General features: G+C 46.4%; 1 pseudogene; it reads left to right on the top strand.

Moving 5' to 3' along the window:
• Positions 1 to 237: 237 nt before the first annotated feature.
• On the top strand, positions 238 to 1,925 carry LOC135536348 (fatty acid binding protein 1-B.1-like; annotated as a pseudogene).
• The last annotated feature ends 7,550 nt before the right edge of the window (positions 1,926 to 9,475 follow it).

The following is a 9,475-nucleotide window of genomic DNA, read 5'->3' on the forward strand; positions in this document are numbered from 1 at the left end:
ATGAGAAGTGGAGTACAATAAAGTTGACCATTGCGATGTAGATTAGTTGCCCTTGGCTGGGAAGCTGACCCTAGATCTGTGCCTACAGGCAAGTAGCAGGGAAGATATGAGGGGGAGGGGTTCTCAATTGAAGACACCTTTAGTTAGTTAATGAGTGCAGGGCTGGGCTGGATAGATGGGGTATAAAGACAAGCAGGGAGCTGTGGCTGACTCTACTGTCACTGTCTTATAATCACCATGTCTTTCTCAGGGAAATACCAGATGGAGTCACATGACAACTTTGAGTCTTTCATGAAGGCTGTTGGTAAGTCTTGCTGTTGGGTTTGTACATTTGATTGGACTTGGTGTTAATTTCAGAAGTCGTAGTCCTTTCAGTAATGATGTTCAATGGTGACTGCGAATGCAATGGTTACTTCTGAGTAGCAAACCCAGGTAGCGCATTTAGTTTCCTTGGATATTCTGGGAACAGAATGTGTCTTGATTAATGTTTGTTGTTTTTGTATGGCAGTTCTTTAGTGTTCTGAGAACATGACTGTAACTATGAGAACCTACAGAACATTATGCTGAAGTGCTGACATTCCCACAGGAGAATATTTAAAGTCAGCTGAACAACTTGAGAACATTCCCAATGTAAAATGACTAATGTTCCTAGAACTTTACCTTAAATTAAAATGTTTGAACTTTCAGAAATATTCTGATCAAATAATGACATGCCAAGAAAATAACATTTGGCAAATTCCTTTAATGAGAATGTCCAAGCCAAGCAACTGTCCTGCACCATTACCAGAATGTGGTATGCAAAATAAACAAGCCCTAAAATGTATGGTCCTCAGAATGTTATGCACTAGCTGGAATGCATTCAGATCATTGTGTTGCCATATTATAGTGCATCAGCGCTTTACTTCAGTAGTAATAATTCAGTGTTCATGTCCCACTTCATTAACTTTTTGTAGTACTAAAAAGCACCGTCTATGACTCTCTCGCTGCCGCAAACATGTAGGTCTCCTGATGAGCTTATCCAGGAGGGCAAAGACATCAAGAGCATCTCTGAGATTGAGGAGACTGGAGACCACTTCAAGGTGACTGTCCACGGGGACAAAGATCCTCACCAACTCCTTCACCATTGGCCAGGAGACGGAGCTCGAGTCGCCGACCGGGAGAAAGTCAATGTGGGTGGTGCATGTCACAACCCAACCATGAGTTTCATACATGTAGCCTGGGTTTATCCATCTCCCTACATATACAGCAAGTATCTAACTAAACTATAAGTTCAGCTGATGTGGAGTTAGTTCTGGTCCCAGTGATGTTGGGAGGACTGACTTTGTTGGCAGAATCTCCTCTGCTCTCCAGGGACTGGGCGCACAGTTAGGTCTCAAAACCAACTCACACACCTGATGCACACTGTCACTTTTTTTTTCTTCTCCATATGGCCATCCAACTTGGGCCTGTTAAATTGGTCCTAGTTGACTGTAGTTGGTGACCACTGCTTTCAGATCTAACCGTTGACCTCTCCTGTTTCAGTCTGTGGTGATGAGGGAAGGTAACAAGCTGACGGCCATCCTGAATGGGATCGAATATGTCACAGAACTTACAGACGCAAACACCCTCGTCAACGTGAGTCTGGGGCATATGGCTGGGGGTTTCACGGTTACACAATGTCAGGGTTAATTATACCCTTAACAAACTGGCTAGTCTATGACAGTGCCGTGAACGCACTAAATAGTTTGCTGTCGCCAATGTTCTAATTGCATGCTGACCCCACCGCTCGCGGGCCACAAAATAAATGTACGTGTTATTCAATCATTGCACCCACACTGCTCGTGCGCCCAGCAAGCATCTGCGTGTAATGATTACAGATGCTTTCTCTTTTCAGACCATGACTCTGTCTGGGTATGTCATACAAGAGGACCAGCAAACAAATGTGAATATCTACTGCACTCTTTGGATTAATAAAATGTGAAAGGCATTGAATGGTCTGGTCTCAGCATTTCATATCAATGAGTAGTACTTTCAAGGGAAAAACTGAAGTTTGTGATAATGAGGCAAGGTTTGAGTTGGATGAATGTGGTATTCAATAGAATAGCGTAGTTCTGTGAACATTACACTCGGGCAAATGGATTTTCTACATTTTACTGCTTTAAGCAAATGTGAACCCAGCAGTGTAGAAATGAAGGCTTTGGTAGTTCCATCTAGTCTGTTGCAATATGGGTCAGAATCCTACCACATTGGGTGAATCAGTTTAAAAAGCAGATTCCTCAATTTCCAGTTTTTTGAAAATCACGTTTCAGGCAATGTTTTTGGACATTGCTTTCACTAGTTCCACCCCAGTGTAGCTGACAAGGGGCTAAAGGTGCACCATTTGAGGGTGACCGGTTTCCCAGCTGACGGTGTGGTTGGAAAAGCTAAGGACCCTGGGACTAAACACCTCCTCTGCAACTGGATCCTGCACTTCCTGACGGGCCGCCCCCAGGTGGTAAGGGTAGGCAACAAGTCTGCCACACTGATCCTTAACACTGGGGCCCCTCCTGTACTCCCTGTTCCCCACGGCTGCGTGGTAAAACATGACTCCAACACCAAGTTTGAGGTGCACCACAACACCAGTGGTAGGCCTGGTCACTGACAATGATGAGACCTGGCAGTGTGGTGCCAGGACAACCTCTCCCTCAATGTGAGCACAACAAAGGAGCTGATCGTTGGACTACAGGAAAAGGCGCTAAACAAGTCCCCATTAACATCGACAGAACGAGTTTCAAGTTCCTTGGTGTCCACATTACCAAACTATCATGGTCGTGTTCTTACTATCATTAACTGAAGACTTCGTTTTTATGAAAGATTCTCTAATTAGTTACTCGATTTTAAACTTAATCATTTAATTGTAACTAGGAATTTGGGGCACCAAGGAAAGTATTCAGATTACAAAGTTATAATTTTCATATCTGATCAATAGTCTTCTGATGACAATGATTTATTTATTTTACCTCGCGTTAGTCTAATTCCAAACGTCGTAAATTGTTTCTTATCTGTACGAACCCAGTCTTCACTATGAGTCATCCACACATCAATTGTCCTATTTATTTAGTAATTCACAGAAATGCATAAACAAACTTGGTAAATGTGGTTCCGTGAAATGATAGCATGTGCCCTAGTAGGCTGAACCGGCATGGCGGCTTGTTAGACAAAGGGGAAATGGGGGGTCGACTAAGAAGTCAGTTAATTATAACAATTCAAATGCTAATCCTTTACACATGAACGCTCACTCATTCGGGAACAATTGCAATCAATATATATATATTTACGCTCAGTGTGTCTTGATCGCTGGTGAAAAGTTTATTTCGTAGAATAGTTTCCCCCTCTCTCTCTCTGTCTTGGTTAGAGGGGATAGTTCAAAGTGACATTCGTTATAGAATTCGCGTTCAATGATACCGAATTCCTAGCTGCAGACTAGTAATTAATATCAAAGACTTATTCTCATTCTGTCGGTATCGATAGTCTAAGAGTTTAACCACGTGGTATGGTTAAAAGATTCTACAGCCTTTAGCCATCTCGTAATTGAGATAAGCTTGGTCTACAACCTTTGTCCTCCCCTAATGGAGAAAAACATGGTCTGCTGATCGCAAACCCGAGTGTGGGTTTTATTCGGACGAGGGCTGTGCCAGGATGTCTGACCCTAACTGGGCTCGGGCGGTCCTCTGATTTTGTTCAAATCAAAAGGGAATTGTATTTTTCTTCATTAAACAGTCCACAATCATAATACAAACAGTATCATACTCACTCATTCAGCTTATACAACAATTAGATGTAAACCTCATATCTGCGGCTATTATATAAACAGCGTTATGGTAATGTGGCCACACCGTCTCTCTTGAGCTTCCCAAGTTGTGACAAACGGACCAGTTCGTAGCTGGATTCTTCACTGATCTTTTATACTAGAAAATGATACTCATTCTACTTAAACATCCTTTACTCCAACTGTCTTCATAATCTAGGCGGGATCATGTCATAGAGATGCATTTTAATCTTGATCATCCTGTGTGAGTTTCATGTCTTTACCTCAAGGTCTTGGTGTGGGTTCTCTGCAGGATGGCATAGGCCTTACACATGCAGTGTCCCACCTATTTTCCCTACCTGCCAGTGGGGCACCCCTGCATTCATTGTTACCATCCCCAGAGCGGTGTTAGGATGGTATTGTTTACTGTCAAAGTAATATTGAGCAATTTATACTGCACAAATATAAACGCAATATGTCAAGTCTTTTCATGTGCTGAAATAAAAGGTCCCAGAAATGTTCTCAAAGTGCACAAATTTGTATACATCCTTGTTCGTGAGCATTTCTCATTGTAATAAGATAATCCATCCACTTGACAGGTGTGGCATATCAGGACAATACAAGGCCACTAAAATGTGCAGTTTTGTCACAATGCCACAGATGTCTCAAGCTGAGGGAGTGTGCACTGGCATGCTGACTGCAGGACTCTCCACCAGAGCTGTTGCCAGAGAATGAAATGCTCATTTGTCTACCATAAGCCACCTCCAACGTCATTTTAGAGAATTTGGCAGTACGCCCAAGCGCCTCACAACCGCAGACCATGTGTTACCACACCAGCCTAGGACTTTGACAGCTGATTAAACAGGAGTATTTATGTCTGTAATAAAATTGGCTATCGAGTCCATAATGAATAAAGAGTAGACTCACTCTCCACATCAGGGCTTTTTAAGTTTTATGCTGGGGTCTTTGGGAATGCAACGTGGTATGTAAGGGACATGTGGTTAGAAAAGTGAAGGTGCAATTCAGGGAGGAGTTGACTTGTGTGTCCTGCTCCATCCTTTATTTTATATCTCAGAGGGCTGCAATGTGGACCAATCTTGGAAGGCGCTTTTAACAATCAAATCAGCCAATCAGAAGGAAGCAACTCTGGTGACATTTTCCTAAGGCTCCTGGACTTAGCTGACCACAGCCTTCCTATCAAGTCGACCAATGAGCTGCAAGTGATGCTAGGGTTCCATGGGGCTCACTTGAGAGATTGGTTGATAGGATTTGTAGTTCAAAGTGACCTATTTGTAGTTCCTTGTACAGCCCACCCATTTCACCCACCCATTTACTGACCTCCTTCTTCAGTATATAGGCAACATCACTGGAAGGGAATTAGCTCAGAATTTCACTCTTTGACAATTCATGTACAGTGGTGAGAACAAGTATTTGATACACTGCTGATTTTGCAGGTTTTCCTACCTACAAAGCATGTAGAGGTCTGTAATTTGTATAGGTTCACTTCAACTGTGAGAGACGGGCATCTAAAACAAAATCCAGAAAATCACATTGTATGATTTTTAAGTAATTCATTTTCATTTTATTGCATGACATAAGTATTTGATCACCTACCAACCAGTAAGAATTCCCGTTTCTCACAGACCTGTTAGTTTTTCTTTAAGAAGCTCTCCTGTTCTCCACTCATTGCCTGTATTAACTGCACCTGTTTGAACTCGTTACCTGTATAAAAGACACCTATCCTCACACTCAATTTCCGGTTCCGGGTTGGAGCGAGCAGTCGCATCTACACTTCGGTCCGCAGGTAGTATAACTTTTCATTACATTTCCATTACATTTCATTATAGTACAACGGTTTGATTTGTCTAACCTTAGCAATTTCTTCTTAGCTAGCTACATAGCCGTCTTTGTATCAAAGATACGCAATTATCGTATTTCACGCCCTAACGTAGTCTACACTGCTATCTGCCCAGCAGCTAGCTAACGTCTACCGTCTACTAGCACTGTAGAAACTATTACACTCAACTGAACGACTCGATTAGTGTAGTGTTAGCTAGCTACATAGTTGTCTTTGCTGTCTTCGTATCCAAGATAATTGTGTAGTTTAGAGTGTGTAGACTTAGAGTGATTATCTTAATTTACCGAGGTTAGCTAGCCAGCTATTTGTCGTCCTTAACGTAGGAGATACTGCTAGCTAGCTAGCCAACAGCTAGCCAACGTCTACCGAATTAAACTTCAACAACCCGGTCAACATTCCGCTTCGCTCCACAGGTAGTATCACATTTTCATTTCACTTCATTACAGTACAACGGTTTGATTTGTTTGATCGTAGCTAGCTAGCTACATAGCCGTCTTTGTATCTAAGACAATTGTGTAGTCTAGAGCGATTTTCTAGGTTAGCTAGCCAGCTATTGTCGTTCTTTTAACGTAACGTAACGTAATCAACACTGCTAGCTAGCCAGCTAGCCCCGAATAGCAGCACTGTAGAAACTATTACACTCGACGGAACGACTTGATTAGTGTAGTGTCAACAACGCAGCCACTGCCAGCTAGCCTACTCCAGCAGTACTGTATCATTTCAATCATTTTAGTCAATAAGATTCTTGCTACGTAAGCTTAACTTTCTGAACATTCGAGACGTGTAGTCCACTTGTCATTCCAATCTCCTTTGCATTAGCGTAGCCTCTTCTGTAGCCTGTCAACTATGTGTCTATCTATCCCTGTTCTCTCCTCTCTGCACAGACCATACAAACGCTCCACACCGCGTGGCCGCGGCCACCTAATCTGGTGGTCCCAGCGCGCACGACCCACGTGGAGTTCCAGGTCTCCGGTAGCCTCTGGAACTGCCGATCTGCGGCCAACAAGGCAGAGTTCATCTCAGCCTATGCCTCCCTCCAGTCCCTCGACTTCTTGGCACTGACGGAAACATGGATCACCACAGATAACACTGCTACTCCTACTGCTCTCTCTTCGTCCGCCCACGTGTTCTCGCACACCCCGAGAGCTTCTGGTCAGCGGGGTGGTGGCACCGGGATCCTCATCTCTCCCAAGTGGTCATTCTCTCTTTCTCCCCTTACCCATCTGTCTATCGCCTCCTTTGAATTCCATGCTGTCACAGTTACCAGCCCTTTCAAGCTTAACATCCTTATCATTTATCGCCCTCCAGGTTCCCTCGGAGAGTTCATCAATGAGCTTGATGCCTTGATAAGCTCCTTTCCTGAGGACGGCTCACCTCTCACAGTCCTGGGCGACTTTAACCTCCCCACGTCTACCTTTGACTCATTCCTCTCTGCCTCCTTCTTTCCACTCCTCTCCTCTTTTGACCTCACCCTCTCACCTTCCCCCCTACTCACAAGGCAGGCAATACGCTCGACCTCATCTTTACTAGATGCTGTTCTTCCACTAACCTCATTGCAACTCCCCTCCAAGTCTCCGACCACTACCTTGTATCCTTTTCCCTCTCGCTCTCATCCAACACTTCCCACACTGCCCCTACTCGGATGGTATCGCGCCGTCCCAACCTTCGCTCTCTCTCCCCCGCTACTCTCTCCTCTTCCATCCTATCATCTCTTCCCTCTGCTCAAACCTTCTCCAACCTATCTCCTGATTCTGCCTCCTCAACCCTCCTCTCTTCCCTTTCTGCATCCTTTGACTCTCTATGTCCCCTATCCTCCAGGCCGGCTCGGTCCTCCCCTCCCGCTCCGTGGCTCGACGACTCATTGCGAGCTCACAGAACAGGGCTCCGGGCAGCCGAGCGGAAATGGAGGAAAACTCGCCTCCCTGCGGACCTGGCATCCTTTCACTCCCTCCTCTCTACATTTTCCTCCTCTGTCTCTGCTGCTAAAGCCACTTTCTACCACTCTAAATTCCAAGCATCTGCCTCTAACCCTAGGAAGCTCTTTGCCACCTTCTCCTCCCTCCTGAATCCTCCTCCCCCCCCCCCTCCTCCCTCTCTGCAGATGACTTCGTCAACCATTTTGAAAAGAAGGTCGACGACATCCGATCCTCGTTTGCTAAGTCAAACGACACCGCTGGTTCTGCTCACACTGCCCTACCCTGTGCTCTGACCTCTTTCTCCCCTCTCTCTCCAGATGAAATCTCGCTTCTTGTGACGGCCGGCCGCCCAACAACCTGCCCGCTTGACCCTATCCCCTCCTCTCTTCTCCAGACCATTTCCGGAGACCTTCTCCCTTACCTCACCTCGCTCATCAACTCATCCCTGACCGCTGGCTACGTCCCTTCCGTCTTCAAGAGAGCGAGAGTTGCACCCCTTCTGAAAAAACCTACACTCGACCCCTCCGATGTCAACAACTACAGACCAGTATCCCTTCTTTCTTTTCTCTCCAAAACTCTTGAACGTGCCGTCCTTGGCCAGCTCTCCCGCTATCTCTCTCAGAATGACCTTCTTGATCCAAATCAGTCAGGTTTCAAGACTAGTCATTCAACTGAGACTGCTCTTCTCTGTATCACGGAGGCGCTCCGCACTGCTAAAGCTAACTCTCTCTCCTCTGCTCTCATCCTTCTAGACCTATCGGCTGCCTTCGATACTGTGAACCATCAGATCCTCCTCTCCACCCTCTCCGAGTTGGGCATCTCCGGCGCGGCCCACGCTTGGATTGCGTCCTACCTGACAGGTCACTCCTACCAGGTGGCGTGGCGAGAATCTGTCTCCTCGCCACGCGCTCTCACCACTGGTGTCCCCCAGGGCTCTGTTCTAGGCCCTCTCCTATTCTCGCTATACACCAAGTCACTTGGCTCTGTCATAACCTCACATGGTCTCTCCTATCATTGCTATGCAGACGACACACAATTAATCTTCTCCTTTCCCCCTTCTGATGACCAGGTGGCGAATCGCATCTCTGCATGTCTGGCAGACATATCAGTGTGGATGACGGATCACCACCTCAAGCTGAACCTCGGCAAGACGGAGCTGCTCTTCCTCCCGGGGAAGGACTGCCCGTTCCATGATCTCGCCATCACGGTTGACAACTCCATTGTGTCCTCCTCCCAGAGCGCTAAGAACCTTGGCGTGATCCTGGACAACACCCTGTCGTTCTCAACTAACATCAAGGCGGTGGCCCGTTCCTGTAGGTTCATGCTCTACAACATCCGCAGAGTACGACCCTGCCTCACACAGGAAGCGGCGCAAGTCCTAATCCAGGCACTTGTCATCTCCCGTCTGGATTACTGCAACTCGCTGTTGGCTGGGCTCCCTGCCTGTGCCATTAAACCCCTACAACTCATCCAGAACGCCGCAGCCCGTCTGGTGTTCAACCTTCCCAAGTTCTCTCACGTCACCCCGCTCCTCCGCTCTCTCCACTGGCTTCCAGTTGAAGCTCGCATCCGCTACAAGACCATGGTGCTTGCCTACGGAGCTGTGAGGGGAACGGCACCGCAGTACCTCCAGGCTCTGATCAGGCCCTACACCCAAACAAGGGCACTGCGTTCATCCACCTCTGGCCTGCTCGCCTCCCTACCACTGAGGAAGTACAGTTCCCGCTCAGCCCAGTCAAAACTGTTCGCTGCTCTGGCCCCCCAATGGTGGAACAAACTCCCTCACGACGCCAGGACAGCGGAGTCAATCACCACCTTCCGGAGACACCTGAAACCCCACCTCTTCAAGGAATACCTAGGATAGGATAAAGTAATCCTTCTCACCCCCCTTAAATGATTTAGATGCACTATTGTAAAGTGGCTGTTCCACTGGAT

Source organism: Oncorhynchus masou, unplaced genomic scaffold, assembly GCF_036934945.1.
Source record: "Oncorhynchus masou masou isolate Uvic2021 unplaced genomic scaffold, UVic_Omas_1.1 unplaced_scaffold_5984, whole genome shotgun sequence".
In the NCBI taxonomy this organism is placed as follows: domain Eukaryota; kingdom Metazoa; phylum Chordata; class Actinopteri; order Salmoniformes; family Salmonidae; genus Oncorhynchus; species Oncorhynchus masou.